Source organism: Pseudophryne corroboree, chromosome 9 (assembly GCF_028390025.1).
Source record: "Pseudophryne corroboree isolate aPseCor3 chromosome 9, aPseCor3.hap2, whole genome shotgun sequence".
NCBI lineage: Eukaryota > Metazoa > Chordata > Amphibia > Anura > Myobatrachidae > Pseudophryne > Pseudophryne corroboree.
In genome coordinates this window covers 158943181-158961691 of record NC_086452.1, presented here as the reverse complement: position 1 = coordinate 158961691, position 18511 = coordinate 158943181, and the positions used below count along the sequence as shown (strand labels likewise).

The 18511-nt window shown below is 44.1% G+C and overlaps 1 protein-coding gene across 5 annotated transcripts in view; it reads left to right on the top strand.

Annotated features, from left to right (window-relative positions):
* BTBD8 (BTB domain containing 8) overlaps positions 1–18511 on the top strand; it is a 329622-nt gene that overhangs the window by 147025 nt on the left and 164086 nt on the right. The window lies entirely within an intron of this gene.

The following is an 18511-nucleotide window of genomic DNA, read 5'->3' as shown; positions in this document are numbered from 1 at the left end:
GATCCGGAAGCAGATCACTGGACAGTGAAGGACGTCACAGTATACACCAACATTGCCAAGATACTTACCTTAAGGGGCATTGTGCGCACACAGCAGCACGTAGTGAATAAACTGAAAGCTCTCTGAAAATGTGTTTAACAATACACATCATGGGCCCAGCATATGACTCACATTAAAACACACCATACTACTTACCAATACTTATGGTCCGCTACAGCCTGCAGGATGATGGAGCGCCAGCCTTTTCGGTTATAGTAATCGGCTGGGTTGTCTCTGGGGGCAATAATGGGTATGTCGGTCCCATCTATGGCTCCAGCACACTGGGGATATTTACATTGCAGGAAACCTTTTATTTGTATCATCCAGCCGGGCACCTTGCGGTATGGAGATGAAGCGGTGGTAAAGGGTTTCCAGCAATGCCTGGGTCACTTCCCTCACTAGTACACACACCATCGATATGCCAACACCAAACAAGCAGGAGATGGTGTGGTATTCCCCCGGGGTTGCATACCACCACAACACAATCGCCAGTCTCCTGCATGGCTTGATGGTCTTGCGGTAGTTGGTGCTTCCCCTGGTGAGTGATGAGAAGTTCCAGCAGGTAGTAAAACGTACCACGCCACATCCGAAAGTGTGCCATCCACTGCTCTGGCTGATCAGCTTCCACAGTCGCCCAGAAAGCTTGTCCATGCCTGCGGTCTCTGGTCCACAACGGTCGATTAGTCGCGCTGGTAAATCTCAGGGTAGATGTAATACTGCCCAAAATCAGGGCTATCCTCCTGTGCAAATACCGGCGTTGAGTATTAGCCCTCTCCGCCAGAAATTGCTCCCTTCTCCTGGCATAAGACTGTACCAGGTAGCACAGTGCAAGCAGCTGCATCAGGCTCCCATTTTACTGTGTGAAACAGCAAAAAACAGTAAGAACTCAGGCACTCCGGGCTGCTCAGCAGTAACTCGTCGGCCATGGTTAATGCAACGCTGTGAGCACTCACCACCCACTTTTCATGACCTCATCTCTGTGTGCCATAAAAACAGTCCATTTCTTATGACACACAAGTCTATTGCAGGGCTGACACGGGTTCTGTCTGAAAGGGGTCGACCCGGGAATAATCCGGGTTAAATGTGCTGCGTAAAAGGGGGTTAGGAACTGTAACCCGGGTTTTTCCCGGCTTCACGAAACCAGAAAAAACCCGGGACTTTGAGATTTTTCTGTCTGAAAGTGGTATAAGGGGGAGATTTACTAAGTGTAGGGTAACATTGTCGGCACAATTGCACAGTTTTTCAATCTGCCCTCTTTACTAACGGAAAACCACAGTAAAAATACAGAGAATGACGCTGAACAGAATTCACTGTCTTCATTTTTCTCTTACGTCCTAGAGGATACTGGGGTTCCATTTAGTACCATGGGGTATAGATGGGTCCACTAGGAGCCATGGGCACTTTAAAAATTTGGTAGGGGGGGTTGGCTCCTCCCTCTATGCCCCTCCTACCAGACTCAGTTTAGAAAATGTACCCGGAATAGCCGGTCACGCCTAATGGAAGCTCCTGAAGAGTTTTCTGCATTTATTTTATGTGTTTGTTATTTTCAGGCAGGGCTGGATGGCACCATTTTTGTCCTAGAGGATACTGCGGCATGAGGGTACGGAGACGCACGGCTTCTAACCGGGGCGGAATGCGTCTCCAGACACAGTACACAGCTGTGTCTCAGTACACTGTACACAGTTCCCACACTGGCAAAAACAGCCTTAAAATGGTTTTCTCTCCATTTTAAGCACCAGATTACCTCAGCCAGTATAAAAAATGCGGGAAGACCGCGCACCATTGAAGGGGCGGGGCCTTCACTATGAGCGGATCCAGCAGCTCACCAGCAACATTTTTCCTCTGCAGTGGACACAGACGCTGACTGACAGGGTCACGCAGCTCCTCCGGAGAGACTCCAGATTACTTCAGTGGTACCAGGGGGTCATAGCAGGGGAGGAGCAATTATTAGTGTACTAAGTCCCCTATCAGGGTACTTAGTCTGCGACCTGGCTAAGCTTGGCATTAGCGATAAGGGCGCAGTGGTGGCTGGCTCCAAATTACTCTGTCTCCCTGAAGGGCTCTTTGTGGGTTAATTGTGCTTAACCTTTTCGTGTGTGTGTTGTCACATTTACATTATGTCAGACAAAAAGTGTGTTTCTTGTACAGCGGAGTGTTTCTTTTCACCAGGGGGCTCACTACTGGGTACTCAGGGCAGTGCACCTTCCCAGAATAGTGGGGCTGAACCGGAGTGGGTTAATTCCATTAAAGGAATGATCTCCAATATTTCTACGATATCCCGCAATGAGAAAGAGACGCAATACTTAAGACCGACTGTGGATGAGCTTATGAATAGAGACCCAGTCCCCCAAACAGCATCTCAATCCCCTCCCATTTGTCCGCAAAAACAATCTCTGGCCCATATTTTGCAGTCTGGCGCTGACGGGTCAGACATGGAGGAGGGTGAGGTGGATTTGAAGGGTGGGGGGGATGCTACTCTGTCGCAGGGAATAGAGGCTCTTATAGAGCCTGTCAGATATGTTCTGCAAATTCAGAGGAGTGTGAGGAATCTTATTTTAATGTTAAAAAGAAGTCCTCAGTCTCTTTTCCTGTGTTCATGGAATTGAATACCCTGTTTGAAGAACCGTGGGTTAATCCTGATAAGAAATTTCAAATCCCTAAAAGGTTGCTCTCAACTTTTCCTTTTCCTCTGGAGGATAGGAAAAATGAGAAAATCCAGCAATAGTGGACGCATCCGTCTCTAGGCTGTCACGAAAAATTGTATTGCCTTTCCATGGTGCAGCCTCCATAAAAGACACGGCTGATCGTAAAGTTGAGACTACACTCAAATCATTTTACACGGTTGCTGGGGTGGCCCAGAGACCCACTATTGCATGTGCGTGGATCACAAAAGCTATTGCTAATTGGTCATGTTCCTAATTGAGGGGTTAGATTCCTTGTCTAGTGGGGATGTTGTTTTACTCCTGCAGCATATACAGGACTCTGCGAACATTATGGTGGAAGCCATAAAAGAGAGAGGCTTTCTTAATGAATGCACCACCGCTATAGCAGTGTCGGCACGCAGGGGCTTGTTGATACGGCAATGGACTGCTGATGCGGACTCCAGGAAAGGCGTGGAAGGCCTACCATTCATAAGAGAGGCATTGTTTAGAGATGAACTAGAAAAAATGGATCTCCAAAGCTACTGCGGGTAAGTCTACGTATCTTCCTTCCGCTGCTCCCTCAGCCAGGAAAGCTTATTCAGCTTCAAATTTACAGTCCTTTCGGACAGCCAAGTTTAAGTGAAAATCCAGAGGTGCTTCTACGGCCTCCAGAGACGCAAGAGGTAAACCACGCAAGCCAGCAACTGCAGGTGCTTAGGAACCGAGCTCAGGCTCTGCTTCCTCAAAGCCTTCAGCATGACTGTGGACCATGATGCCTGGAGGGCTGTCAGATGGGAGCCGGACTAAAATTTTTCAGTCACATCCAGGCCCTGCCATTTGGTCTCTCCACGGCACCGAGGGTATTCACCAAAGTGATGGAAAATATGATGTTTATACTCCGTAAACAGGGAGTGAACATAATTCCGTACCTGGACGATCTTTTGATAAAGGCGCCGTCCAGGGAGAGGTTGCTGGACAGCATTGGTCTCTCAACCAAACTTCTGCAGGATCACGGGTGGATTCTGAACTTTCCGAAATCTCACCTAGAGCCAACATGGAGGCTTCCATTCCTGGGAATGATACTGGACACCGAGTCACAGAAAGTGTTCCTTCCATTGGACAAGGCATTGGTAATCCAGTCGATGGTTCGGGATGTCCTGAAGCCAACCCGGATATCGGTGCATCTATGCATTCGCCATCTGGGGAAAATGGTGGGCTCTTACGAGGCGCTTCAATATGGAAGGTTTCACGCAAGACCCTTCCAGCTCGATCTGTTGGAGAAATGATCCGGGTCGCATCTTCACATGCACCAGAGGATCCATCTGTCGCTAAAAGCCAGGATCTCCCTTCTGAGGTGGCTCGTTGAGGGTAGGAGGTTCGCAATACAGAACTGGATTCTGTTAACCACGGACGCAAGCCTCAGAGGTTGGGGAGCAGTCACCCAGGGGGTGCAGTTTTTCAAGGAAGATGGTCAAGTCAGGAAGTCATCCTTCCAATCAATATTCTGGAACTCGGGGCCATATACAACGCCCTTCTGCAGGCCTCATATCTTCTTCAAGATCGGGCCATTCAGGTCCAGCCGGACAATGTGACGGCAGTGACATACATAAACCGACAGGGCAGAATGAAAAGCAGAGCAGCAATGTCAGAGGTGTCAAGAATTCTCCTCTGGGCAGAAAAAAATGCTGTGGCGTTGTCATCGGTCTTCATTCCGGGAGTAGACCACTGGGGAGCAGACTTCCTCGGCAGACACAACCTGCACCCGGGGGAGTGGTGCCTTCACCCGGAAGTGTTCAGGTTCAAATCTACATGATGGCCTCTCGTCTCAACAAGAAGCTCAAGCGGTATTGTTCCAGGTCGAGAGACCCACAGACAGTGGCGGTAGACGCTCTGACGACTCCATGGGTCTATCAGATGGTGTACGTGTTTCCTCCACTTCCTCTGATCCCAAGAATTCTAAAAAGAATAAAAAGGGAAAAGGTACCAGCAATACTCATTGCTCCGGTCTGGCCAAAAAGGGCCTGGTACGCGTACCTTTTGGAGATGTTCCTCGACGATCCGTGGGCTCTACCTCTTCGAGAGGATCTTCGGCAACAGGGCCCGTTCGTCTAACAGGACTTACCACAGCTACATATGATGGCATGGAAGTTGAACGGCTGATTCTAGCCAGAAGAGGGATCCCTAACAAAGTTATCCCGACTATGATCCAAGCCAGGAAGGGGGTAACGTCTAAACATTACCACCGTATTTGGAAGAAATAAGTCTCTTGGTGTGAGAGCAGAAATTATTCTGTAGTTGAATTTCATCTGGGATGTTTCCTGCTTTTTCTGCAGGCAGTTGTGGATGTGGGCCTACGTCTGGGCTCCATAAATGTCCAGATTTCGGCCTTCTCCATTTTCTTTCAAAAACAATTGGCTTCTCTCCCTGAGGAGCATACGTTCTTAAAAGGTGTTCTGCACATCCAACCTCCCTTTGTGCCTCCCACGGCACCTTGGGATCTCAATTTGGTGCTGCAGTTCCTCCAATCGGACTGGTTTGAACCGTTACAGGAGGTGGACGTAAAATATATTACGTGGAAGACCGTCACACTGTTGGCCTTGGCTTCAGCAAGACGTGTGTCGGAGCTGGGGGCTTTGTCTCACATAAGCCCCTATTTAATTTTCCATGAGGACAGAGCTGAACTCATAAAGTGGTGTCTGCGTTTCACATCAACCAACCTATTGTGGTGTCAGTTGTCTCCGACACCTCTGCTACTTCAAAGTCTTTGGATGTTGTGAGGGCTTTGAAGGTATACGTAAAGAGGACAGCTCGTCACAGGAAATCCGACTCGCTGTATGTTCTCTATGATCCCAATAAAATTGGGTGTCCTGCTTCAAAGCAGACAATTGCACGCTTGATCAGGCTCACTATCCAGCATGCTTATTCCACGGCAGGTTTGCTGGTTCCAATATCTGTACAGGTCCACACTACTAGGGTGATGGGTTCTTCCTGGGCGGCTGCCTGGGGTGTCTCGGCTCTACTGCTCTGCCAAGCGGCTACTTGGTCTGGTTCAAACACGTTTGCTAAGTTCTACAAGTTCGATACTTTGGCCCCTGAGGACCTCAGCACTCTCCCACCCGGTTTGGGAGCTTTAGTACATTCCCATGGTACTAAATTGAAACTGCCACCAAAAGTGCCCAAAAATGAGATGCCTCTGAGGCATTTTGAGTAAAGATCTGCATGGATCTGTGGGATACTCAGAAATAATGTATTTGTCCCTCCAAACTGCCGTCAATGCCCACTGGTTTTTTAAAGGGCCCCATACACTACTGCAACATGTCAGTCTTTGGGAACCACTGCACTAGTCTATCAAATGCCTGGAGCTATATCTCAATACACTATTAAAACATAGGTGTTTTCAGAGGCTTGCTACATTTATTAGCACTGTGTATACAGTACACAATAATGGGGAACCTCTGCAGCAAATATCAGGCATCATAAATGCTGTTCCCATAGATTTCCGTGAGGAAAAAGACCCATTTACCAAATTCCAAAAAGCTTAGCTTTTTAGTACTTTGTCCCATTATTGACTCCATGTTCAGATGCCATTAGCCCATAGTAACCTATAGGCTCCATTTAACCATTTATTTCAGAGAAGTATTCTTCACCACTTGCGCATGTGCTGGTAATTAAGCACACATGCGCAGTTTCTCAGGTGAGGCCGAGCCTGGAAATGAAGTGATCAGAGCATATGTTCTGGCTTAATTGAAAGAAAGACATGTGATATACTCCAGCTTTAATTATCAAGAGAGAAAGAAGTGGAACAGGGATTCTGATGAAAATTCTCCGGAAGAACTGAATCCTTTGTTACTGGTTAATCCAGGAAGGGAGACCCGTACGAAATACATTAGACCCCGTACTATCCCAGAGGGTGCGCACACCTGCAAATTGTGGCTATACTGCGACATGTCCGTCTGACATGTCGCAGGCGATCACCGTGGCAGCCTCCCGGGCGGCAGGATCGCCCAAGATACATCGTATGCTGTCCTTTTGCATACGCTATATCTTGGGCAATCCCAGCCATGTCTGCGGGGTCCGACATATCACGAGTGCAGCACATTCAATCTGGAGGATCCGATCTGATGCGCATCGGATCGGATCAGAAATGCCTCCAAAATGCCAGTTTTCACCCGATATATCGGACCGAATGCCCGAAATCGGATATTATCGTTGTAGTGTATGGGGCCCTTTAATGCTAGCCAATCCACCACTTAATAAATCTACCCACAGAAAAAAAAAATTTATGAAGTTTTCACAATCTTTCCTTGAACTTGTCAGCTGAGAGTCAGCAGGGGCCTTTTTAGCAGTATTTAAGAATATTTGTGTACAGGTTGAGTATCCCATATCCAAATATTCCGAAATACGGAATATTCCGAAATACGGACTTTTTTGAGTTAGAGTGAGATAGTGAAGCCTTTGTTTTTTGATGGCTCAATGTACACAAACTTTGTTAAATACATAAAGTTATTAAAAATATTGTATTAAATGACCTTCAGGCTGTGTGTATAAGGTGTATATGAAACATAAATGAATTGTGTGAATGTACACACACTTTGTTTAATGCACAAAGTTATAAAAAATATTGGCTAAAATTACGTTCAGGATGTGTGTATAAGGTGGATATGTAACCTAAATACACTCTGTGCTTAGACTTGGGTCCTATCGCCATGATAGCTCATTATGGTATGCAATTATTCCAAAATACGGAAAAATCCCATATCCAAAATACCTCTGGTCCCAAGCATTTTGGATAAGGGATACTCAACCTGTACATCATTACTGAATTTTGGGGTGATTCAGTCCTGATCGCTGGGCTGCTAATATTGCTGTCCTGCATTCAGATAGTCGCCGCCTGCAGGGGGAGTGTAAATCCGCTGTGTAAGTGTGCGTTCCTATGTGTACGCCAAGCTGCTAAAATCCACTTTGTGCAGTCTCTGCGCAGCCCAGGACTTACTCCTACAGTGCGATCACAATAGGCTGATCGGTGCCGAGGCTGACGTCAGAAACCCTCCCTGAAAATGCTTGGGAACGCCTGCGTTTTGCCGGACACTCCCAATAAAGCCTCACTAACCACCCACAAACGGCTTCCTTCTGTCAATCACCTTGCGAACGCCTGTGCAATTGGATTTTTTGCACCATCCCATCGCTGACCAGCAATGACCTTTGTTGCTGTGCGACACGCGTGAGCATTGCGGTGCGTAAGCATGTGCAGTTATGACCTGATTGCCCGCTGTGCGAAAATGCACAACTGCGATCGGGTCTGAATCAGGCCCTTTGTTCTGTGGTCTGGAGATATATGACCAACAATCCAACTGTTCATATAACTTTGAGGAAAACCTGTACTTCAACGTACATAATACTGATTTTGAAAGCTTCTTCAGTGTAGGTTGTTTAGCATGGTATTTACTGATCTGCTCTGTGAAAATTATCACTTCATATTAATTGCCCATGAATTATTTATTAATATCTTGGCTGACAAGAGAACTGTTCTTTTACATACAGTGAGATTATCTATTTTTAAACATATACAGATGAAGTTACGATCATCTTGGTTTCTATGTTGCGCCTAGTCACACCATGGTTTATTAGCATAAACCTTTCATCTATTGTTCTCAGCTGCAATACAATAAGAGAGAACAATACAGCAGGGGATTAAGTCAGGATAGCAGGGGATTAAGTCCGACTGCCCTGGCTCAATTAATCCTATTAAAGGCCAAGATAAAGATGGCTCCATCTGTATATCTTGTCATTAGGAGCCTGTGACATCACAGGGTGCCTCATTCGTCTGCAATGCCTTTGGCTGCTAGTAAATTGATTGCATCTATAAATGGCTCACCCATTGGGCCTTGTTTCAGAGTTGCTGTACAATGCAAGGGTGCAACTGCATTTTTTTTTCCATGTAGCAAACCGCTTTGTTTTTTACATTGAAATTTAGAATTAAACTAGTAGGAGCCCTCCCCCAACTATGTCATCCTGCAGTTTTAATTTTTCCCACCTGAAACACAACATGTATTTACCAAGGTGCACAGTACTGAGGGTTTTTTTGCTTTTACTCCAAAATATGAATAAGGCCTGCTGTGTGCAGAAGAAACTTCATACCTGCTCCCCATCATAATATTAAATATTAATTGATTATTTTGTCTTCATAATGTACTGATTATAGTACAGGTTGAGTATCCCATATCCAAATATTCCAAAATACGGAACTTTTTGAGAGTGAAATAGTGAAACCTTTGTTTTCTGATGGCTCAATGTACACAAACTTTGTTTAATACACAGTTATTACAAATATTGTATTAAATGGTCTTCAGGCTGTGTGTATAAGGTGTATATGAAACAAATAATTTGTTTATGTACTGAAACATAAATGCATTCTTTGCTAAGATTTTGGTCCCATCGCCGTGATATTTCATTATGGTATGCAATTATTCCAAAATATGGAAAAATCAGATATCCAAATTCCCAAGCATTTTGGATATGGGATACTAAACCTGTAATCGCCTTAGGATATAGTGAGTGGACTGAGGAGCCCTGGCGCTTTAAACTCTGGTTCCTTCCACTCACTACCTCAATTGGCTGCAACCAAATTGCATTTTTGTTGAGTGCCTGAGGGAGCTGGGCGCTCTCTTCCATACTATATTGTGAGCCTAGTTATTTTTAAAAGGAGCTCTGGTACCAAAGCCTCAATCACCATTGGGAAGGGTCTCCAGAGAAAGTGGCGTTAAGGTTAGTGGTTTTTGCTGCTCGTGTAGACCACGCTAGGCATAGGTGCTGTTGCAGCTTACTATGATCATCAGTGTTGGCCTCTGTAGTAGTAGCTAAAATGAAGTGTTTCACTGTTACGCTCTTCCCTATTTTAGTATTCTTCCTGTTGGATTACGTGCTATAAAAGCTCCTACTGTAATGCACTGGAGCTGACTTTTATTCAGCCGTAGGTTGTGGGGCTGGGTGCTGTCTCTGGGTCTTCATCCTCTGCACCCCACATGAAAAAAAGAGACCCCTATCCCCTAGCAGTGTCTGGGGAGGAGGGTTCAATCACCGGTTAGTGAAGTGACTGGAGCTTAACCTTGGTTTGGTCCCTTTTTAAATGAGGGGGAATGCTCTCAAAGCCTTCCTAGGAAAGGGAGAAAGTGATGGTGCTTCCTACAGCAAGCTTAGACCCGGTAACCTTCCTACAGCAATGAGTGTCAACTGGATGACCAGTTTCCTGCAAATACAATGAAATCAGCTTGGGCTAAATCTCTCACTCAGGCAGTGTTTGCATTTTTTATTTATTTATTTATTTAAGTAGCTGGTTGCTAATTGGGAACACAATATGTATATTCCCTCCACTGCTCCTTGTTCAGCATCCAAGTGGAATGTTCTGGTGCTGAAATGAACGTCCCAGTGTTTTCACCCAACTGTCCCTGAGTAGCCGGCATGGGCTCATGGACTGGCCCACTTAGGCCAGGTGTCTTCTTCTCTGGAAAGGTTACTGGATACATCTTCCTCCTAAGTTCCAGAAAAAGTCGCTTCCTGATCCTCTTTAGACCTTGGGAGGTTTCCACTTCAGATGTCTCATCTATGAAAAATATCAACGAACTGGTGAATTTTGATCATGAGTCATCTTCGTTGACCGAAAAGGAGTATATTTAGGAGACAAATGCTTTAATTTTGGCTGTGAGACAGGTGCTTCATATGTAAGAGGGTGAGCATTATAAAGTACAGGACTATGCACTGTTCAAAAAGGAAGAAGAAAAAGTCCATTTATTCTCCTTCCTTCCTAAATTGGGGGATTTTTCCCCCCTTTTTAATCACGTATTTTTATTGCATGTTTCCAATAATACAAAAAAAAGTAAAAAATCAGAAACCTAAAAAAGCAAAGAAATAAAAGGCAAAAGTTCATAAAATAAATTTCCACATACATCGCAGAAACCATAAAACCATACCATTAAAGATGGGCACGTTGTAGTATACGTTCACAGGATACAAAATTCCGATAAGAATAGATGCAAAATTCAAACAGCAGTATGTTATTGCGGCACAGAACTGCGTATACACGGGGTGTACAGAGAGATCAATAGATAAGGCAGATGTAGGACACAACAGTTGCTACCATATGCAGTACAAATCAGTAGCTCTGATACCACGTTAAGAGGCATGGGCTTATGGAGGCACTACATACAGAGTCATTACCAGTTTAGGAATGACCTGGGGAAGGGGGATCTATTGGTTGAAACTTGGATTTGTCCAGGTGGAAAGTTTTGACTTTCTCTGAAGTTTACTTGTTGCCTGCAGCAAGTAGAGACAAATGGGAATCTCCTCCAAAGGTGGATATTCCTATTACATGTTTATCAATGTCTACAACTATTTCTGTCCCTAATGCTATTCAAACTATCCCTCAGACTAATTCTGTGTATCTGAGGGATAGTTTTGAATAGAAAAGATTAAGGCTATATTGAAACCAATTTTTACAGCAGTAAGCATTACTCTTAAGCCTAGCCTGCCCTTGGCCTAGGTTAGTGCAGGGCTACCAGTTGGAGAAAGGTATCCGCTCAAGTTCTCCTTGATCAGATTTGCTCTCTGTGCAAATGAGTGATACTTCGGTTTTGAGGAAGTAGACATTGATGCAGGCCTGGTGGTGGCTTGAATAAATTCTTAAATCACATGGTTGGATTATAAACTACTGCAATCTAGTGCCATCTCAGAGGAGGCTCTTTCCAGGGATGCTGTTTGACACTAAACTTTATCTGGTGTTTTTCCAAAGTCCCTCTTGGCAAAGAAGACTGTGTTGGTGCATTTTTGCACGAGGGTTTAGGGCATGGTGGGATCTACTTTCTAGACTATTTAATTGACTTTATTTCATTTTCAAAACATATAGATTTAGTTACTGTGGAAGTCGACCATGTTCCAGCTTCATTTATCCTCCCAATACATCATTCTGTCTCCTGGGGTTTGTCACTCAAGAAAGGGGTCATCATTTTACTATTTGGGACTGGTTCCTGGTGACGATGGCTACCAGTTTCTGGTTGGGATGCAGTTCTCCCCAGTCCAGAATCCAAAACAGATGGTCTCTAGAGTAGTCCGTGCCTTCCTATCAATATGCTGGAAATTCTGGAGGCTTTTGACACACTGAAGGCAGTTAAAATTCTCTTGAAGGGACAGTTGATGACTATTCATTTATAAATAGCCATGGCATATCTGTACCATCATGGGGGGTATAAATAGTGGTCAGGTCATGAGGAAAACCATCCAGATCCTGTGTTGTGCAGAAATTATTATTCAGACTTGTTGCTGTGTTCATCCCAGGTGTAGACAATTGGGAGGCCAGTTACTGCCGCATCCTGGGGGTTGTTCTCTTGATGTTTTCCAACAGCTGATTGAAAGATATGGTCGGCTGGATGCTGATACGATGGGAGTCCAAGTGGAACTTTAAGGTAAAGGAATACTGTTCCAGGACCAGGGATCCAGTTCCCTGTTGTTTTTCCTCACATTTATTTGTTTTCTCTAGTAGTCATGCTTCCAAACGGTTAAAAGAGAGGAATGTGGGTAATTGTGGTGGCCTCAGACTGGCCCAGGAGGTCCTGAGACCATTCTCTGTGGGCATGCTGGAGACTCTTCTGTGATGTTTTCTCTGCAGATGGACCTATTAAGCCAAGATCATTTCCAGTATGTATGGTAGTTTTACTTCATCTGGCTTTAACAACTTGGTTATTGAAGCCCCAATCTTAAAGTCCAGGGGGCTTTCAGATAGCCTTACTCAATTTATGATGAAGCTGGTATCAATGGGTCTGGAAGTTATAATTGTCTGGTGTGAGTGGATACATTTTCTGATGTCCCCTTGTATGTTGTTAAGGTTGCCACTGTTTCTGCAGGAATGGTTTGATATAGGGTTGTAGACTTTGGTTCTTCAGGATCTGGTATCAGCATTGTCCGTATTCTTTTAAATAAGACTGGCTTGCTCCCTTAGGTTCAAATGTTCTTTCAGGGAGTTCTTCATGCGCAACCTCATTATGGTCTTTGATTGTTCTGTGGGAATTGATTTTATATCTCCAGGCTTTGCAACATTCACCAGTTGAGCCTTTGGAGTCCATGAACTTGCAGATACTGATTCAGCCCATAGAGAGCCCAAATTGGGTGCTCTTTCATGACGTTCACCTTTTCTCATTTTCCATGAGGATAGGGCGGTTTTAAGAACTGAACCTTATTTTTTTTTTTTTTTTGTATAATCTGTTTTTATTGAAAGGAATACAGACATGCACCAGCATGTTAAACACATATAAACATCAATTAACGGCATAATACAGTGTCGTACAAAAACATAAACCAGTTAACAGCCGTGTTTCCAGTATATCCAAAGTCTGCATTAACATTTTTTTAGAATAAGAAACCTTAAAGAACATAGATACAGAACAAGAAAAAGAGAATAATAGGGAGGAAAGGTGACCTAGTCGAGAATGCAGAGCACAGAAAAATATGCGAAATGCCCCGAAAGGTTCAAACCGGTTGGTCCGGGGTAGGTGTCCATTAATATACCGCAACTAGGCTCTCCTCTCTCGTCTTATCTTATTGAAGAAATATAAGTCTTGTACGACTCAGAGGCCTTGTATTCTATCCAGGGCAACCACGTGGCAATAAACTCAGACCGTCTATCCCCAGCACTCAGTAATATATCTTCCATATTCATGTAGTAGTCTAATCTAGTAAACCAGGTGTACCGTGTAGGAGGACTAGAGGATCTCCACATAGTGGGGATTACTGCCCGTGCAGCGTTGCCTAGGTGCCGTAGTAGTGAGGACTTATAGGTAGCGAGTGGGGTCATGGAATGATTCAATAACCAGTAGGCCGGGTCAGATAAAACAGGGACATTTAGGATCTCGCCGGAAGTAGATATTACATCTTCCCAGAAAGTTTTAATCAGGGGACAGGTCCACCAGATATGCAACAGAGAGCCCAGGTCTCCACAACATCTCCAGCAGGCGGGAGAGATGGACGGGGAAATGGCGTGGAGGAGGGTAGGGTGCCTATACCATCTCATCAGAATCTTATATTGTGTTTCTCTGACCTGTATGCACATGGAACTTTTGTGGGTTTTAAGAAAAATAGCATCCCAATCCCTGTCCGAGAGCGAGATGTTCAAATCTCTCTCCCATTTCTGAGTAAAAAGAGGAGGGGGCAAGGAGTCAAACGCACATAGGAGTCTATACAGGGTGGACACAGTATGTAAGGGATTCAGGGGCGCAACACACATTTTTTCAAATGCCGTCAGCTCCCGGGACGCCCGACGGTACTTATTGTCCGTGTATAGAAAGTGTCGAACCTGCAAGAACTTCCAGAAGTCTGCCTGCGGAATCTCCCATTTTGCCCGAATCTCCGAGAATTGCTTAATTCCGGACGGTTGAACTAACTGACCTACCCTAAAAAGTCCCTCCAGCGCCCAGTTTTGGTAATACTCCAGGGAGAGACCAGGTGGGAATGTCGAGTTGCTCAAAAAGGAGGTAAGAGGGCCAAAGACCGAGGAAATGTATGAATGTCGTCTTATCCCTTTCCAGAAGGATAGCGTGGGAGAAACAGTCGGGTGAGGGTGCGGGAGTTTGGGCAGAGCCGGGAGCCAAGGGAAAATTTCTGGGTACATCTGTGAACCTTATTTTTAACCTAAGGTAGTGTCCAGGTTCCATACGAATAAGGAGATGATTGTACTGGCTATGCACAGGGATTTCTCAGGATAAGGAGTGCTCTTTTTTAATCCTTGGATGCGATTAGGGATCTTAGGTTTTATGTACTAAGGACATAAGAGGAGCATCTTGTGGATGATCTTCATCATCCTGTATGAGGATTTCTATAAGAGGGGGTGGTCATACTCTAAGCAGGGTCGTACCTCGGTGGGTTAAGTCTGTAATTCACCAATCTTTTCTTGGTGCAATGGTACCAGTTCCAGAAAAAGTGAAGGCTTATTCCACTAGGTGTTTCTTGGGTGTCAAGACATGGAGCCTCTGTTGAACAAATGTGCACCTTGCCTTGGTTATCCTTGCACAATTCTACAGGTGTGTTCTTTCAAATATGTCCATTTTTGGCGATAGGTAATTGCCACCCAGGAGTACTACTACACCTCTGGACAGCTTTGGGATGTCCCTGGAGTCTCCAGTGTCCCCCACAGATTAAAATTGGATTATTTTTTTTTCTACTTACCATTAAATCTTTCTTTTTCTTCAATTCAGTGGGGGGGTATGCCCTTCCTTGCACTCTTTAGTTTATTTGCATTTGTGTATTACAGGTGTCTGTCTTCTCTCTCTCTCTCTCTCTCTCTCTCTCTCTCTCTCTCTCTCTCTCTCTCTCTCTCTCTCTCTCTCTCTCTCTCTCTCTCTCTCTCTCTCTCTCTCTCTCTCTTTCTTTTGGACTCTGAATTCAGTTTTTTTACTGGCAATCGAGGTATTGAAGTGGAGGAGCCAGACTTAAAGCGCTAGATTTGGAAGACCCTGGGTTCCTCACTCCACTCATAAAACCTCAATGTTTCCAGAGTACCACTTGGAATCAGGGAAAAGGATATAAACATACGTACAAATACAGGTATCATATTTCTTTTAATAGATAGATGCTGCAAAGAAGGTACACTGTACATCGTGGGTACACGCAATTAGCTGCAGGAAACGGACTTCAGAGGTAAATCAATTATCCCCGATAGCCGGCACTGGCCTGGACCTTATCCCAGATCCTGTGTGTTTTCGTATGGTGAAAAAAAAACACACACTGGCCAATTGATTCCCCCCTTCCCAACCCCCCCCCCAAAAGAAATAAAAAAATTAAATCTGAAAAAATGGGAATCTACTGTGAGAAAGAATTGCGGGTAATTGTATATCCCCCCATATCAATTGCCCAGAGTGTTTGGGACTTTTAAGGAGCATATTTTTTTTTTAGTTGTTTGTAGCACCATACCTAAAATATACAAGGTACTGTATCAATTGGCTACATCTTTCCACACTGTCACTGAGGTACCCAGATCAGTAATTGTTTATTAGTGCATCTCCGTGTGATTTCTGATTAGTAGCGTATGCATCTGTAAACATCCACAGTAAACTGCAATTATTTCCCCCCTCTTCCCCTTTCCTTCTTTCTGGCCTTTGGAACTTTTTAGGTAAATGCTTTCCATCTAGAAGAAATTCCATTATGTGTGTGTGTGTGTGTGTGTGTGTGTGTGTGTGTGTGTGTGTGTGTGTGTGTGTTTTTATAAATCTGGTTTCTCCATATTACCTCTGCACGTTCTGCCTGAGGCAGTCTTGTGTAGTGATTTCCAGATTAAGGAGAAAAACGTGTGTCCATGATCGATTGACCCAGTAGTTCTTTATACAGTGCTGTTCAATGCATTATCTTTTGTTCTATTGATTTAAGTGAAGCTCATTGCAGTGTGCTGTTTACAGCACTATTGCAGAGATCTGGGAAAAAAACACTTTGCTTCCTTTTACAATAAATGACAAACTCAGGTCAAATATGTCTTGTGTTAAGTCAATAGAATAGTATTTATTTATTTATTTATTTGACAGTGGAATAAGGGAAAAAGCAATAGGCATGAAAGCCTAGGAATCGCACAATATTTATGTTAGTAAATGGATGGTGGTAATTACATTTATGAAAAAGTTATCCAATTACTGTGGTATCATACTAAATGGCAGAAAGTTCTGTTAATTGAACATTTATAATAGTAATGAAATACTAGGTTTCATATTCATAGAAAAGGGATTGGAGATGAACAAGGACTAGCATGAAATTGCATTGCTTATACAGATAATTTGTATATATGTGTGTGTGTGTGTGTGTGTGTGTGTGTGTGTGTGTGTGTGTGTGTGTGTGTGTGTGTGTGTGTGTGTGAGAGAGTTATCTGATTAAGTTCATAACTTCCTCTCTCCAGCTTCACAGGCTGCACTAACAATAGAATGTACAGATGGAGTACCTGAATAGTGATGACACAATTTGGATCTCTGCCATTAGCTAAAAAAATAAGTTCTTTAATAGAAGCAGTAGCTGCAGTGACTGGTGCAGAGAAATATAGAGGGATGACAGAAGCATAGTTATAGCTGATGGAGGATTTATATGCTGCTGTCGCTTTCTGTTATTATATTGTTGTCGGTAGACAAATGTTTTACTTTCAGTAAATAGCGTAACTTATGTAACATGGGTATGGCTCTGTGGAAAATGCATGCAATATTCCAGGGCATCATATGGTGCTGCCATCAACCCTCAAAATCCAACAAAAGGCCTGCATTGATATGGCTGATGTCCATCTAGATTATGCACATTTAATCCGTTCCTTGTGAATGCTGGTTAAACTGCAACCACAGTAAAATACAATAAATCCTATCTGCAGTGTGTTTTCCTACACAAATACTGTACCAATAATCTTTATTCCATTGGATGTTTTTGCGGCCTTGAATGAAGCTTCATGTGTGTCTGAGGGGTGACCTCACAAAAGACTGCAGCTTAATGTTCCTGGTAACATAGCGGCAGATGGTTACAGAAAGAGGAGACAGGTAGCGAGCAACAGTACGGATGGTGTAATGGTTAGCATTTCTGCCTCACAGCACTGAGGTCATGGGATAGATTCCCAACATTGAACTAACTGTTGGGAGTTTGTATATTCTCCCCGTGCTTGTGTGTGTTTCCTCCCACAATCCAAAAATATACTTGTAGGTTAATTGGCTTCGAACAAAAATTAACCCTAGTGTGTAAGTGTGTCCATGTACATTGGCAGACTAAATGGGCCAAGTGGTTCTTATCTACCATCACATTCTATATGTAACCGTGTCCTGTAAATGGCCACTTTTATACAGTGTAATTCTTCCTTCCTAGTGGATGCAGGGCAACAGTATTTGTGGTGATATGTCTCCAATCATATGAGGGACTTATAGGGGTATATGCAATTGCGGTCGAATTCCCGAAATTGTCGAAAAACGGGACTTTTTCGCCAAAAAAAATAAAATTTCGACAATGCAATTTAGTACTTTCCGTCAAAAAAACGGTCTTTCAAAATTCGACTTTTTGAAATTCGACATTTGTCAAATTCGACATTTCTGCAATGGTACAAATGCGGAAATTCGACAAAAGTATATTCAATTGAAGTTTGGAAATTCGACAACAGTGCTTTTAGACAGTAAATTCGTCATTTTCAATCCGCCACACTTTGGTGGGTGAATCTAATAAAAAAAATTTAAAACATGTTTTTTTTGGTGTTTTTTATTTATTGGTAATAGCATATTTATATTAGAAGGGATTAGGTACTTGGTTTGTCTTTTTGGGAGGCACAAGTATTATTTATATATTTTTTAAAATATATATATATTTTTTTAGATGGAATGGTAAAATCCCGGAAAAAATGGCGTGGGGTCCCCACTCCAAAGCATAACCAGCCTTGGGCTCTTCGAGCCGGTCCTGGTTCTAAAAATCCGGGGGAAAAATGGACCGGGGATCCCCTGTATCTTTAAAACCAGCACCGGGCTCTGCGCCTGGTGCTGGTGCAAAAAATACGGGGGACAAAAAGAGTAGGGGTCCCCCATATTTTTTACACCAGCATCGGGCTCCACTAGCTGGACAGATAATGCCACAGCCGGGGTCACTTTTATACAGCGCCCTGCGGCCGTGGCATTAAATATCCAACCAGTCACCCCTGGCCGAGCTACCCTGGGGGAGTGGGGACCCCTTCAATCAAGGGGTCACCCCCCCAGCCACCCAAGGCCCAGGGGTGAAGCCCGACGCTGTCCCCCCCCCCCCCCCCACCCCCATCCAAGGGCTGCGGATGGGGGGCTGATAGCCTTGAGAAAATG